The 12,837-nt window shown below is 45.7% G+C and overlaps 20 non-coding genes across 20 annotated transcripts; 8 read left to right on the top strand and 12 right to left on the bottom strand.

Annotated features, from left to right (window-relative positions):
* Positions 1–1,200: 1,200 nt before the first annotated feature.
* trnaw-cca (transfer RNA tryptophan (anticodon CCA)) lies at positions 1,201–1,272 on the bottom strand. Its single transcript has one exon. It is a non-coding gene; the product is annotated as a tRNA-Trp (tRNA).
* Positions 1,273–1,977: 705 nt separating this feature from the next.
* On the bottom strand, positions 1,978–2,059 carry trnal-aag (transfer RNA leucine (anticodon AAG)). Its single transcript has one exon. It is a non-coding gene; the product is annotated as a tRNA-Leu (tRNA).
* Positions 2,060–2,235: 176 nt separating this feature from the next.
* On the top strand, positions 2,236–2,307 carry trnae-uuc (transfer RNA glutamic acid (anticodon UUC)). Its single transcript has one exon. It is a non-coding gene; the product is annotated as a tRNA-Glu (tRNA).
* A 903-nt stretch (positions 2,308–3,210) lies between these two features.
* Positions 3,211–3,282, bottom strand: trnaw-cca (transfer RNA tryptophan (anticodon CCA)). Its single transcript has one exon. It is a non-coding gene; the product is annotated as a tRNA-Trp (tRNA).
* A 705-nt stretch (positions 3,283–3,987) lies between these two features.
* On the bottom strand, positions 3,988–4,069 carry trnal-aag (transfer RNA leucine (anticodon AAG)). Its single transcript has one exon. It is a non-coding gene; the product is annotated as a tRNA-Leu (tRNA).
* Positions 4,070–4,245: 176 nt separating this feature from the next.
* Positions 4,246–4,317, top strand: trnae-uuc (transfer RNA glutamic acid (anticodon UUC)). The gene has a single exon. It is a non-coding gene; the product is annotated as a tRNA-Glu (tRNA).
* Positions 4,318–5,221: 904 nt separating this feature from the next.
* Positions 5,222–5,293, bottom strand: trnaw-cca (transfer RNA tryptophan (anticodon CCA)). Its single transcript has one exon. It is a non-coding gene; the product is annotated as a tRNA-Trp (tRNA).
* A 705-nt stretch (positions 5,294–5,998) lies between these two features.
* On the bottom strand, positions 5,999–6,080 carry trnal-aag (transfer RNA leucine (anticodon AAG)). Its single transcript has one exon. It is a non-coding gene; the product is annotated as a tRNA-Leu (tRNA).
* Positions 6,081–6,256: 176 nt separating this feature from the next.
* trnae-uuc (transfer RNA glutamic acid (anticodon UUC)) lies at positions 6,257–6,328 on the top strand. The gene has a single exon. It is a non-coding gene; the product is annotated as a tRNA-Glu (tRNA).
* A 904-nt stretch (positions 6,329–7,232) lies between these two features.
* Positions 7,233–7,304, bottom strand: trnaw-cca (transfer RNA tryptophan (anticodon CCA)). The gene has a single exon. It is a non-coding gene; the product is annotated as a tRNA-Trp (tRNA).
* A 705-nt stretch (positions 7,305–8,009) lies between these two features.
* On the bottom strand, positions 8,010–8,091 carry trnal-aag (transfer RNA leucine (anticodon AAG)). Its single transcript has one exon. It is a non-coding gene; the product is annotated as a tRNA-Leu (tRNA).
* A 176-nt stretch (positions 8,092–8,267) lies between these two features.
* Positions 8,268–8,339, top strand: trnae-uuc (transfer RNA glutamic acid (anticodon UUC)). The gene has a single exon. It is a non-coding gene; the product is annotated as a tRNA-Glu (tRNA).
* A 595-nt stretch (positions 8,340–8,934) lies between these two features.
* Positions 8,935–9,006, top strand: trnag-ucc (transfer RNA glycine (anticodon UCC)). The gene has a single exon. It is a non-coding gene; the product is annotated as a tRNA-Gly (tRNA).
* Positions 9,007–9,241: 235 nt separating this feature from the next.
* Positions 9,242–9,313, bottom strand: trnaw-cca (transfer RNA tryptophan (anticodon CCA)). Its single transcript has one exon. It is a non-coding gene; the product is annotated as a tRNA-Trp (tRNA).
* Positions 9,314–10,014: 701 nt separating this feature from the next.
* Positions 10,015–10,096, bottom strand: trnal-aag (transfer RNA leucine (anticodon AAG)). The gene has a single exon. It is a non-coding gene; the product is annotated as a tRNA-Leu (tRNA).
* A 176-nt stretch (positions 10,097–10,272) lies between these two features.
* On the top strand, positions 10,273–10,344 carry trnae-uuc (transfer RNA glutamic acid (anticodon UUC)). Its single transcript has one exon. It is a non-coding gene; the product is annotated as a tRNA-Glu (tRNA).
* Positions 10,345–10,938: 594 nt separating this feature from the next.
* On the top strand, positions 10,939–11,010 carry trnag-ucc (transfer RNA glycine (anticodon UCC)). Its single transcript has one exon. It is a non-coding gene; the product is annotated as a tRNA-Gly (tRNA).
* Positions 11,011–11,245: 235 nt separating this feature from the next.
* Positions 11,246–11,317, bottom strand: trnaw-cca (transfer RNA tryptophan (anticodon CCA)). Its single transcript has one exon. It is a non-coding gene; the product is annotated as a tRNA-Trp (tRNA).
* A 701-nt stretch (positions 11,318–12,018) lies between these two features.
* On the bottom strand, positions 12,019–12,100 carry trnal-aag (transfer RNA leucine (anticodon AAG)). The gene has a single exon. It is a non-coding gene; the product is annotated as a tRNA-Leu (tRNA).
* A 176-nt stretch (positions 12,101–12,276) lies between these two features.
* Positions 12,277–12,348, top strand: trnae-uuc (transfer RNA glutamic acid (anticodon UUC)). The gene has a single exon. It is a non-coding gene; the product is annotated as a tRNA-Glu (tRNA).
* Positions 12,349–12,837: the final 489 nt, after the last annotated feature.

Genomic DNA, 12,837 nt, shown 5'->3' with positions numbered 1-12,837 from the left:
CCGCCTGCGTGAACCACGACTCGCCGGAAACGGGTCCTACTCCGCTTTAAGATCCTAAGGTTTCCTTCGATGTCACCCATTCTGGCCCCCGGGTAACACCTAACGCTAGCGACTGGCAGCTTCACGTCTCTAACAATAGAACTCCCGATTACAAGAGTTTCTCTCGTGTGTTCAGCGGGCGTGTGATCGCTGAGGGGAGAAAACCTATTATAGACGTGAAGCTCACGGCGCTCTGAGGTTCGGCGTTTAGCGCCTTGTCCCCTCCGAACTGTCACAAAATGGTCCCTATTCTGTTCCTGGTCTAGTCCCGGCTGCATGGGAGACGCTGAGGGGCTGAGCTCGGCCTTACTGCTACTGCTAATGCTAATGCTACGCCCTGCAGCGCGGTCCGGTAGCCCTCGCGCTAAAACCGAACTATAACTGGACTTAAGCTCCTCTAAACAGCGGATCCGCGCTTCTAACTCCGTAACCCTGGCCTCCAAAACTACCACTACACTGCACTTCACGCACCTATCGTCAGAGAAGGAGCCAGGGTTCTGACTCGACATATGACAGCTCAAACAGGTAAAGGTAGATCCAGCCATGACGCTAGCGGCTAGGCTACGCTAGGCTAGTTCAGGCTGGAGCTAGAAAGTGAGGAGGGCTTTTTAATCCACGAAATACTGAAAAGCGAGCGGCTTGAGGCTCCGGATTGTTTGCGGAGAAATCAAACGTTCACTTTCGTGTATATGATGCGTAAATAGTGTGTATAATTCGTGGATTAATCGGTAAAAGGCTCTAAGAACGAACAGCTCTGAAAACGCGACACACTCACCGGAAATGACGTCACCAACCCAGTCTTCTCAATTACAGGCGCCGATTTGCGACACGGCACTGCAGGCGCATGAGTCTTTGCGATGGTGGTATAGTGGTAAGCATAGCTGCCTTCCAAGCAATTGACCTGGGTTCGATTCCCGGCCGTCGCATGCTTTACATTTGATTTATACTTGTGTATATGCTGTTTCATTCACAACTAAAGCTCTCAGAGGGCAATGGCCAAACTGTCAAACAGTTGAGTATTAGAGGCCAATGCAAATGACGTGCATTTGAACTAATCCTCTTGGCAGGTCGCATCATTGCGGAGTGACAGGTATGAAACAGCCCCAAAACATGAATGAGTGAATGCTGGTCACCCACTATAACAAGAATCAATAAAGTACATGACCCTGACGTGATTTGAACACGCAACCTTCTGATTTGGAGTCAGACGCGCTACCGTTGCGCCACAGAGTCAGCCCGAGTAGTCCGGTCCTATGGCGCTGTGTGTCGATGTAAAGGAAATGCTCAAATAAGCTCTATTTTCAAAATCAAAAAGGTTTTCTGGCAATTGTCAGTGAACAAAATTCCCAAACTACAAGCGTACTTCGGTGGTAAGGTGCAACATAGCATTTTAGCCTAAGTTCACGATGTTTATAACACATCAGATTATTCAGCAACGCCTTGACAGGGATGACTAATGAGGCCAAAGAGTTATTTTGGGGTCTCCCCACGTAGATTTAAATCCCGAGAGTAATGGCTTCTTCTGCTCAAGTGTGTGATGGGATTTTGTTTACTTTGCCAGTGCCCCATTTTTAAGCCTATGGCTTTTGATTTCTTTCTTTCGAGCGATCGAGCGATCGATCAATCGATCGATCGATCTTTGCAAAGTAAATAAGTATTCAACTGCAGACTCTTGATTGACATTGCCATCCCTCTGAACTTTACAACTATGCGCTTGGGCCTCAAAACTACTCCTAGGTTTCGGATCCTGCCAACAACGTGGTTTATGTTGTTCCCGTACGGGCCCCTGCTGGCAGGCCATTTGGAGGAAGTAAAGAATCCCTGGTTGGTTTATGACCAGGGCCAAATTTAGAAAATATATTTCATGATAGCTAAACTCAAACGGAAGACATCACACAGCCTGCTAACTTCCATGCTCTCGACGCTTGGCGTGAGAACTGGCAGCGGTGGGATTTGAACCCACGCCTCCGAAGAGACTGGAGCCTTAATCCAGCGCCTTAGACCACTCGGCCACGCTACCTGTTGCACTGGTGAAAGCCTCATCAGCTTGACCGGTTCTAACCAAGCAGTGTATGTGATCTTTGCAACGTGGATCTGATGACGCTGCTTGTAAGAGACCACGATTGCCCTCAGAAGTACGAAACACATAATCACGGAAGTGGCTCGGTAAATCGACCAATAGAACAAGCAATTGTTTCCCATATGGTCTAGCGGTTAGGATTCCTGGTTTTCACCCAGGTGGCCCGGGTTCAACTCCCGGTATGGGAAAGTCTTTGTGGTAAGCTTCCTTTTTATTAATCCCTCATGAGGGTAATTTATTATCTGCGTTCGTTCGACCCGTCCTTCAGACCTTCAAAGTCCTTTCTCTAGCTCTCCCTCCTCTCTCTTTGTTTTTATTTGTCACTCTCCCTTCTTTTATTTGTTTTTTTTAAAAATACGGTATAGCGTAAAAAACACATACTTTGAAGACGTACAAATACAGTAGGTGGCGGTAAATGCACCTTTTCAGTTGGCGGCCACCCGCCATTAAAAGTAACACAACAACAAAGACTTCATGCGCAAACTCTGGAAGTGTAACTGAAATCCCGCCACTCTAAAATATAGGACAAATTGCAACTTTGACCAAAATTCCGGAGAAAAATACACGCCGGAATACCAAAAGCAACAGCAAGAATCACACGAGGGGGGGGGGGGGCGGACGGACCCCTGAATGATGCAAATCGGACAAGAAATGCGACCAGCGAAACTGTGCAAAAAAACACGTTTCTATAATGATTCTCAAACCATGTTCCGTGTGCATGGAACTTTAGATATCAATTACAGGCGCCGATTTGCGACACGGCACTGCAGGTGCACGAGTCTTTGCGATGGTGGTATAGTGGTAAGCATAGCTGCCTTCCAAGCAATTGACCTGGGTTCGATTCCCGGCCGTCGCATGCTTTACATTTGATTTATACTTGTGTATATGCTGTTTCATTCACAACTAAAGCTCTCAGAGGGCAATGGCCAAACTGTCAAACAGTTGAGTATTAGAGGCCAATGCAAATGACGTGCATTTGAACTAATCCTCTTGGCAGGTCGCATCATTGCGGAGTGACAGGTATGAAACAGCCCCAAAACATGAATGAGTGAATGCTGGTCACCCACTATAACAAGAATCAATAAAGTACATGACCCTGACGTGATTTGAACACGCAACCTTCTGATCTGGAGTCAGACGCGCTACCGTTGCGCCACAGAGTCAGCCCGAGTAGTCCGGTCCTATGGCGCTGTGTGTCGATGTAAAGGAAATGCTCAAATAAGCTCTATTTTCAAAATCAAAAAGGTTTTCTGGCAATTGTCAGTGAACAAAATTCCCAAACTACAAGCGTACTTCGGTGGTAAGGTGCAACATAGCATTTTAGCCTAAGTTCACGATGTTTATAACACATCAGATTATTCAGCAACGCCTTGACAGGGATGACTAATGAGGCCAAAGAGTTATTTTGGGGTCTCCCCACGTAGATTTAAATCCCGAGAGTAATGGCTTCTTCTGCTCAAGTGTGTGATGGGATTTTGTTTACTTTGCCAGTGCCCCATTTTTAAGCCTATGGCTTTTGATTTCTTTCTTTCGAGCGATCGAGCGATCGATCAATCGATCGATCGATCTTTGCAAAGTAAATAAGTATTCAACTGCAGACTCTTGATTGACATTGCCATCCCTCTGAACTTTACAACTATGCGCTTGGGCCTCAAAACTACTCCTAGGTTTCGGATCCTGCCAACAACGTGGTTTATGTTGTTCCCGTACGGGCCCCTGCTGGCAGGCCATTTGGAGGAAGTAAAGAATCCCTGGTTGGTTTATGACCAGGGCCAAATTTAGAAAATATATTTCATGATAGCTAAACTCAAACGGAAGACATCACACAGCCTGCTAACTTCCTTGCTCTCGACGCTTGGCGTGAGAACTGGCAGCGGTGGGATTTGAACCCACGCCTCTGAAGAGACTGGAGCCTTAATCCAACGCCTTAGACCACTCAGCCACGCTACCTGTTGCACTGGTGAAAGCCTCATCAGCTTGACCGGTTCTAACCAAGCAGTGTATGTGATCTTTGCAACGTGGATCTGATGACGCTGCTTGTAAGAGACCACGATTGCCCTCAGAAGTACGAAACACATAATCACGGAAGTGGCTCGGTAAATCGACCAATAGAACAAGCAATTGTTTCCCATATGGTCTAGCGGTTAGGATTCCTAGTTTTCACCCAGGTGCCCCGGGTTCAACTCCCGGTATGGGAAAGTCTTTGTGGTAAGCTTCCTTTTTATTAATCCCTCATGAGGGTAATTTATTATCTGCGTTCGTTCGACCCGTCCTTCAGACCTTCAAAGTCCTTTCTCTAGCTCTCCCTCCTCTCTCTTTGTTTTTATTTGTCACTCTCCCTTCTTTTATTTGTTTTTTTTTTAAATACGGTATAGCGTAAAAAACACATACTTTGAAGACGTACAAATACAGTAGGTGGCGGTAAATGCACCTTTTCAGTTGGCGGCCACCCGCCATTAAAAGTAACACAACAACAAAGACTTCATGCGCAAACTCTGGAAGTGTAACTGAAATCCCGCCACTCTAAAATATAGGAAAAATTGCAACTTTGACCAAAAATCCGGAGAAAAATACACGCCGGAATACCAAAAGCAACAGCAAGAATCACACGAGGGGGGGGGGGGGGCGGACGGACCCCTGAATGATGCAAATCGGACAAGAAATGCGACCAGCGAAACTGTGCAAAAAAACACGTTTCTATAATGATTCTCAAACCATGTTCCGTGTGCATGGAACTTTAGATATCAATTACAGGCGCCGATTTGCGACACGGCACTGCAGGCGCATGAGTCTTTGCGATGGTGGTATAGTGGTAAGCATAGCTGCCTTCCAAGCAATTGACCTGGGTTCGATTCCCGGCCGTCGCATGCTTTACATTTGATTTATACTTGTGTATATGCTGTTTCATTCACAACTAAAGCTCTCAGAGGGCAATGGCCAAACTGTCAAACAGTTGAGTATTAGAGGCCAATGCAAATGACGTGCATTTGAACTAATCCTCTTGGCAGGTCGCATCATTGCGGAGTGACAGGTATGAAACAGCCCCAAAACATGAATGAGTGAATGCTGGTCACCCACTATAACAAGAATCAATAAAGTACATGACCCTGACGTGATTTGAACACGCAACCTTCTGATCTGGAGTCAGACGCGCTACCGTTGCGCCACAGAGTCAGCCCGAGTAGTCCGGTCCTATGGCGCTGTGTGTCGATGTAAAGGAAATGCTCAAATAAGCTCTATTTTCAAAATCAAAAAGGTTTTCTGGCAATTGTCAGTGAACAAAATTCCCAAACTACAAGCGTACTTCGGTGGTAAGGTGCAACATAGCATTTTAGCCTAAGTTCACGATGTTTATAACACATCAGATTATTCAGCAACGCCTTGACAGGGATGACTAATGAGGCCAAAGAGTTATTTTGGGGTCTCCCCACGTAGATTTAAATCCCGAGAGTAATGGCTTCTTCTGCTCAAATGTGTGATGGGATTTTGTTTACTTTGCCAGTGCCCCATTTTTAAGCCTATGGCTTTTGATTTCTTTCTTTCGAGCGATCGAGCGATCGATCAATCGATCGATCGATCTTTGCAAAGTAAATAAGTATTCAACTGCAGACTCTTGATTGACATTGCCATCCCTCTGAACTTTACAACTATGCGCTTGGGCCTCAAAACTACTCCTAGGTTTCGGATCCTGCCAACAACGTGGTTTATGTTGTTCCCGTACGGGCCCCTGCTGGCAGGCCATTTGGAGGAAGTAAAGAATCCCTGGTTGGTTTATGACCAGGGCCAAATTTAGAAAATATATTTCATGATAGCTAAACTCAAACGGAAGACATCACACAGCCTGCTAACTTCCATGCTCTCGACGCTTGGCGTGAGAACTGGCAGCGGTGGGATTTGAACCCACGCCTCCGAAGAGACTGGAGCCTTAATCCAGCGCCTTAGACCACTCGGCCACGCTACCTGTTGCACTGGTGAAAGCCTCATCAGCTTGACCGGTTCTAACCAAGCAGTGTATGTGATCTTTGCAACGTGGATCTGATGACGCTGCTTGTAAGAGACCACGATTGCCCTCAGAAGTACGAAACACATAATCACGGAAGTGGCTCGGTAAATCGACCAATAGAACAAGCAATTGTTTCCCATATGGTCTAGTGGTTAGGATTCCTGGTTTTCACCCAGGTGGCCCGGGTTCAACTCCCGGTATGGGAAAGTCTTTGTGGTAAGCTTCCTTTTTATTAATCCCTCATGAGGGTAATTTATTATCTGCGTTCGTTCGACCCGTCCTTCAGACCTTCAAAGTCCTTTCTCTAGCTCTCCCTCCTCTCTCTTTGTTTTTATTTGTCACTCTCCCTTCTTTTATTTGTTTTTTTTTTAAATACGGTATAGCGTAAAAAACACATACTTTGAAGACGTACAAATACAGTAGGTGGCGGTAAATGCACCTTTTCAGTTGGCGGCCACCCGCCATTAAAAGTAACACAACAACAAAGACTTCATGCGCAAACTCTGGAAGTGTAACTGAAATCCCGCCACTCTAAAATATAGGACAAATTGCAACTTTGACCAAAATTCCGGAGAAAAATACACGCCGGAATACCAAAAGCAACAGCAAGAATCACACGAGGGGGGGGGGGGGGCGGACGGACCCCTGAATGATGCAAATCGGACAAGAAATGCGACCAGCGAAACTGTGCAAAAAAACACGTTTCTATAATGATTCTCAAACCATGTTCCGTGTGCATGGAACTTTAGATATCAATTACAGGCGCCGATTTGCGACACGGCACTGCAGGTGCACGAGTCTTTGCGATGGTGGTATAGTGGTAAGCATAGCTGCCTTCCAAGTAATTGACCTGGGTTCGATTCCCGGCCGTCGCATGCTTTACATTTGATTTATACTTGTGTATATGCTGTTTCATTCACAACTAAAGCTCTCAGAGGGCAATGGCCAAACTGTCAAACAGTTGAGTATTAGAGGCCAATGCAAATGACGTGCATTTGAACTAATCCTCTTGGCAGGTCGCATCATTGCGGAGTGACAGGTATGAAACAGCCCCAAAACATGAATGAGTGAATGCTGGTCACCCACTATAACAAGAATCAATAAAGTACATGACCCTGACGTGATTTGAACACGCAACCTTCTGATCTGGAGTCAGACGCGCTACCGTTGCGCCACAGAGTCAGCCCGAGTAGTCCGGTCCTATGGCGCTGTGTGTCGATGTAAAGGAAATGCTCAAATAAGCTCTATTTTCAAAATCAAAAAGGTTTTCTGGCAATTGTCAGTGAACAAAATTCCCAAACTACAAGCGTACTTCGGTGGTAAGGTGCAACATAGCATTTTAGCCTAAGTTCACGATGTTTATAACACATCAGATTATTCAGCAACGCCTTGACAGGGATGACTAATGAGGCCAAAGAGTTATTTTGGGGTCTCCCCACGTAGATTTAAATCCCGAGAGTAATGGCTTCTTCTGCTCAAGTGTGTGATGGGATTTTGTTTACTTTGCCAGTGCCCCATTTTTAAGCCTATGGCTTTTGATTTCTTTCTTTCGAGCGATCGAGCGATCGATCAATCGATCGATCGATCTTTGCAAAGTAAATAAGTATTCAACTGCAGACTCTTGATTGACATTGCCATCCCTCTGAACTTTACAACTATGCGCTTGGGCCTCAAAACTACTCCTAGGTTTCGGATCCTGCCAACAACGTGGTTTATGTTGTTCCCGTACGGGCCCCTGCTGGCAGGCCATTTGGAGGAAGTAAAGAATCCCTGGTTGGTTTATGACCAGGGCCAAATTTAGAAAATATATTTCATGATAGCTAAACTCAAACGGAAGACATCACACAGCCTGCTAACTTCCTTGCTCTCGACGCTTGGCGTGAGAACTGGCAGCGGTGGGATTTGAACCCACGCCTCCGAAGAGACTGGAGCCTTAATCCAGCGCCTTAGACCACTCGGCCACGCTACCTGTTGCACTGTTGAAAGCCTCATCAGCTTGACCGGTTCTAACCAAGCAGTGTATGTGATCTTTGCAACGTGGATCTGATGACGCTGCTTGTAAGAGACCACGATTGCCCTCAGAAGTACGAAACACATAATCACGGAAGTGGCTCGGTAAATCGACCAATAGAACAAGCAATTGTTTCCCATATGGTCTAGCGGTTAGGATTCCTGGTTTTCACCCAGGTGGCCCGGGTTCAACTCCCGGTATGGGAAAGTCTTTGTGGTAAGCTTCCTTTTTATTAATCCCTCATGAGGGTAATTTATTATCTGCGTTCGTTCGACCCGTCCTTCAGACCTTCAAAGTCCTTTCTCTAGCTCTCCCTCCTCTCTCTTTGTTTTTATTTGTCACTCTCCCTTCTTTTATTTGTTTTTTTTTTAAATACGGTATAGCGTAAAAAACACATACTTTGAAGACGTACAAATACAGTAGGTGGCGGTAAATGCACCTTTTCAGTTGGCGGCCACCCGCCATTAAAAGTAACACAACAACAAAGACTTCATGCGCAAACTCTGGAAGTGTAACTGAAATCCCGCCACTCTAAAATATAGGAAAAATTGCAACTTTGACCAAAATTCCGGAGAAAAATACACGCCGGAATACCAAAAGCAACAGCAAGAATCACACGAGGGGGGGGGGGGCGGACGGACCCCTGAATGATGCAAATCGGACAAGAAATGCGACCAGCGAAACTGTGCAAAAAAACACGTTTCTATAATGATTCTCAAACCATGTTCCGTGTGCATGGAACTTTAGATATCAATTACAGGCGCCGATTTGCGACACGGCACTGCAGGCGCACGAGTCTTTGCGATGGTGGTATAGTGGTAAGCATAGCTGCCTTCCAAGCAGTTGACCCGGGTTCGATTCCCGGCCGTCGCATGCTTTACATTTGATTTATACTTGTGTATATGCAGTTTCATTCACAACTAAAGCTCTCAGAGGGCAATGGCCAAACTGTCAAACAGTTGAGTATTAGAGGCCAATGCAAATGACGTGCATTTGAACTAATCCTCTTGGCAGGTCGCATCATTGCGGAGTGACAGGTATGAAACAGCCCCAAAACATGAATGAGTGAATGCTGGTCACCCACTATAACAAGAATCAATAAAGTACATGACCCTGACGTGATTTGAACACGCAACCTTCTGATCTGGAGTCAGACGCGCTACCGTTGCGCCACAGAGTCAGCCCGAGTAGTCCGGTCCTATGGCGCTGTGTGTCGATGTAAAGGAAATGCTCAAATAAGCTCTATTTTCAAAATCAAAAAGGTTTTCTGGCAATTGTCAGTGAACAAAATTCCCAAACTACAAGCGTACTTCGGTGGTAAGGTGCAACATAGCATTTTAGCCTAAGTTCACGATGTTTATAACACATCAGATTATTCAGCAACGCCTTGACAGGGATGACTAATGAGGCCAAAGAGTTATTTTGGGGTCTCCCCACGTAGATTTAAATCCCGAGAGTAATGGCTTCTTCTGCTCAAGTGTGTGATGGGATTTTGTTTACTTTGCCAGTGCCCCATTTTTAAGCCTATGGCTTTTGATTTCTTTCTTTCGAGCGATCGAGCGATCGATCAATCGATCGATCTTTGCAAAGTAAATAAGTATTCAACTGCAGACTCTTGATTGACATTGCCATCCCTCTGAACTTTACAACTATGCGCTTGGGCCTCAAAACTACTCCTAGGTTTCGGATCCTGCCAACAACGTGGTTTATGTTGTTCCCGTACGGGCCCCTGCTGGCAGGCCATTTGGAGGAAGTAAAGAATCCCTGGTTGGTTTATGACCAGGGCCAAATTTAGAAAATATATTTCATAATAGCTAAACTCAAACGGAAGACATCACACAGCCTGCTAACTTCCTTGCTCACGACGCTTGGCGTGAGAACTGGCAGCAGTGGGATTTGAACCCACGCCTCCGAAGAGACTGGAGCCTTAATCCAGCGCCTTAGACCACTCGGCCACGCTACCTGTTGCACTGTTGAAAGCCTCATCAGCTTGACCGGTTCTAACCAAGCAGTGTATGTGATCTTTGCAACGTGGATCTGATGACGCTGCTTGTAAGAGACCACGATTGCCCTCAGAAGTACGAAACACATAATCACGGAAGTGGCTCGGTAAATCAACCAATAGAAGTAGCAATTGTTTCCCATATGGTCTAGCGGTTAGGATTCCTGGTTTTCACCCAGGTGGCCCGGGTTCAACTCCCGGTATGGGAAAGTCTTTGTGGTAAGCTTCCTTTAATTAATCCCTCATGAGGGTAATTTATTATCTGCGTTCGTTCGACCCGTCCTTCAGACCTTCAAAGTCCTTTCTCTATCTCTCCCTCCTCTCTCTTTGTTTTTATTTGTCACTCTCCCTTCTTTTATTTGTTTTTTTTTTAAATACGGTATAGCGTAAAAAACACATACTTTGAAGACGTACAAATACAGTAGGTGGCGGTAAATGCACCTTTTCAGTTGGCGGCCACCCGCCATTAAAAGTAACACAACAACAAAGACTTCATGCGCAAACTCTGGAAGTGTAACTGAAATCCCGCCACTCTAAAATATAGGAAAAATTGCAACTTTGACCAAAATTCCGGAGAAAAATACACGCCGGAATACCAAAAGCAACAGCAAGAATCACACGAGGGGGGGGGGGGCGGACGGACCCCTGAATGATGCAAATCGGACAAGAAATGCGACCAGCGAAACTGTGCAAAAAAACACGTTTCTATAATGATTCTCAAACCATGTTCCGTGTGCATGGAACTTTAGATATCAATTACAGGCGCCGATTTGCGACACGGCACTGCAGGAGCACGAGTCTTTGCGATGGTGGTATAGTGGTAAGCATAGCTGCCTTCCAAGCAGTTGACCCGGGTTCGATTCCCGGCCGTCGCATGCTTTACATTTGATTTATACTTGTGTATATGCAGTTTCATTCACAACTAAAGCTCTCAGAGGGCAATGGCCAAACTGTCAAACAGTTGAGTATTAGAGGCCAATGCAAATGACGTGCATTTGAACTAATCCTCTTGGCAGGTCGCATCATTGCGGAGTGACAGGTATGAAACAGCCCCAAAACATGAATGAGTGAATGCTGGTCACCCACTATAACAAGAATCAATAAAGTACATGACCCTGACGTGATTTGAACACGCAACCTTCTGATCTGGAGTCAGACGCGCTACCGTTGCGCCACAGAGTCAGCCCGAGTAGTCCGGTCCTATGGCGCTGTGTGTCGATGTAAAGGAAATGCTCAAATAAGCTCTATTTTCAAAATCAAAAAGGTTTTCTGGCAATTGTCAGTGAACAAAATTCCCAAACTACAAGCGTACTTCGGTGGTAAGGTGCAACATAGCATTTTAGCCTAAGTTCACGATGTTTATAACACATCAGATTATTCAGCAACGCCTTGACAGGGATGACTAATGAGGCCAAAGAGTTATTTTGGGGTCTCCCCACGTAGATTTAAATCCCGAGAGTAATGGCTTCTTCTGCTCAAGTGTGTGATGGGATTTTGTTTACTTTGCCAGTGCCCCATTTTTAAGCCTATGGCTTTTGATTTCTTTCTTTCGAGCGATCGAGCGATCGATCAATCGATCGATCTTTGCAAAGTAAATAAGTATTCAACTGCAGACTCTTGATTGACATTGCCATCCCTCTGAACTTTACAACTATGCGCTTGGGCCTCAAAACTACTCCTAGGTTTCGGATCCTGCCAACAACGTGGTTTATGTTGTTCCCGTACGGGCCCCTGCTGGCAGGCCATTTGGAGGAAGTAAAGAATCCCTGGTTGGTTTATGACCAGGGCCAAATTTAGAAAATATATTTCATAATAGCTAAACTCAAACGGAAGACATCACACAGCCTGCTAACTTCCTTGCTCACGACGCTTGGCGTGAGAACTGGCAGCAGTGGGATTTGAACCCACGCCTCCGAAGAGACTGGAGCCTTAATCCAGCGCCTTAGACCACTCGGCCACGCTACCTGTTGCACTGTTGAAAGCCTCATCAGCTTGACCGGTTCTAACCAAGCAGTGTATGTGATCTTTGCAACGTGGATCTGATGACGCTGCTTGTAAGAGACCACGATTGCCCTCAGAAGTACGAAACACATAATCACGGAAGTGGCTCGGTAAATCAACCAATAGAAGTAGCAATTGTTTCCCATATGGTCTAGCGGTTAGGATTCCTGGTTTTCACCCAGGTGGCCCGGGTTCAACTCCCGGTATGGGAAAGTCTTTGTGGTAAGCTTCCTTTAATTAATCCCTCATGAGGGTAATTTATTATCTGCGTTCGTTCGACCCGTCCTTCAGACCTTCAAAGTCCTTTCTCTATCTCTCCCTCCTCTCTCTTTGTTTTTATTTGTCACTCTCCCTTCTTTTATTTGTTTTTTTTTTAAATACGGTATAGCGTAAAAAACACATACTTTGAAGACGTACAAATACAGTAGGTGGCGGTAAATGCACCTTTTCAGTTGGCGGCCACCCGCCATTAAAAGTAACACAACAACAAAGACTTCATGCGCAAACTCTGGAAGTGTAACTGAAATCCCGCCACTCTAAAATAGAGGAAAAATTGCAACTTTGACCAAAATTCCGGAGAAAAATACACGCCGGAATACCAAAAGCAACAGCAAGAATCACACGAGGGGGGGGCGGACGGACCCCTGAATGATGCAAATCGGACAAGAAATGCGACCAGCGAAACTGTGCAAAAAAACACG

Source organism: Eucyclogobius newberryi, unplaced genomic scaffold, assembly GCF_026437365.1.
Source record: "Eucyclogobius newberryi isolate DKJ021-1_F unplaced genomic scaffold, fEucNew1.0.hap1 SCAF_11, whole genome shotgun sequence".
In the NCBI taxonomy this organism is placed as follows: Eukaryota; Metazoa; Chordata; class Actinopteri; order Gobiiformes; family Gobiidae; genus Eucyclogobius; species Eucyclogobius newberryi.
This window is presented reverse-complemented; position numbering and strand designations above follow the sequence as displayed.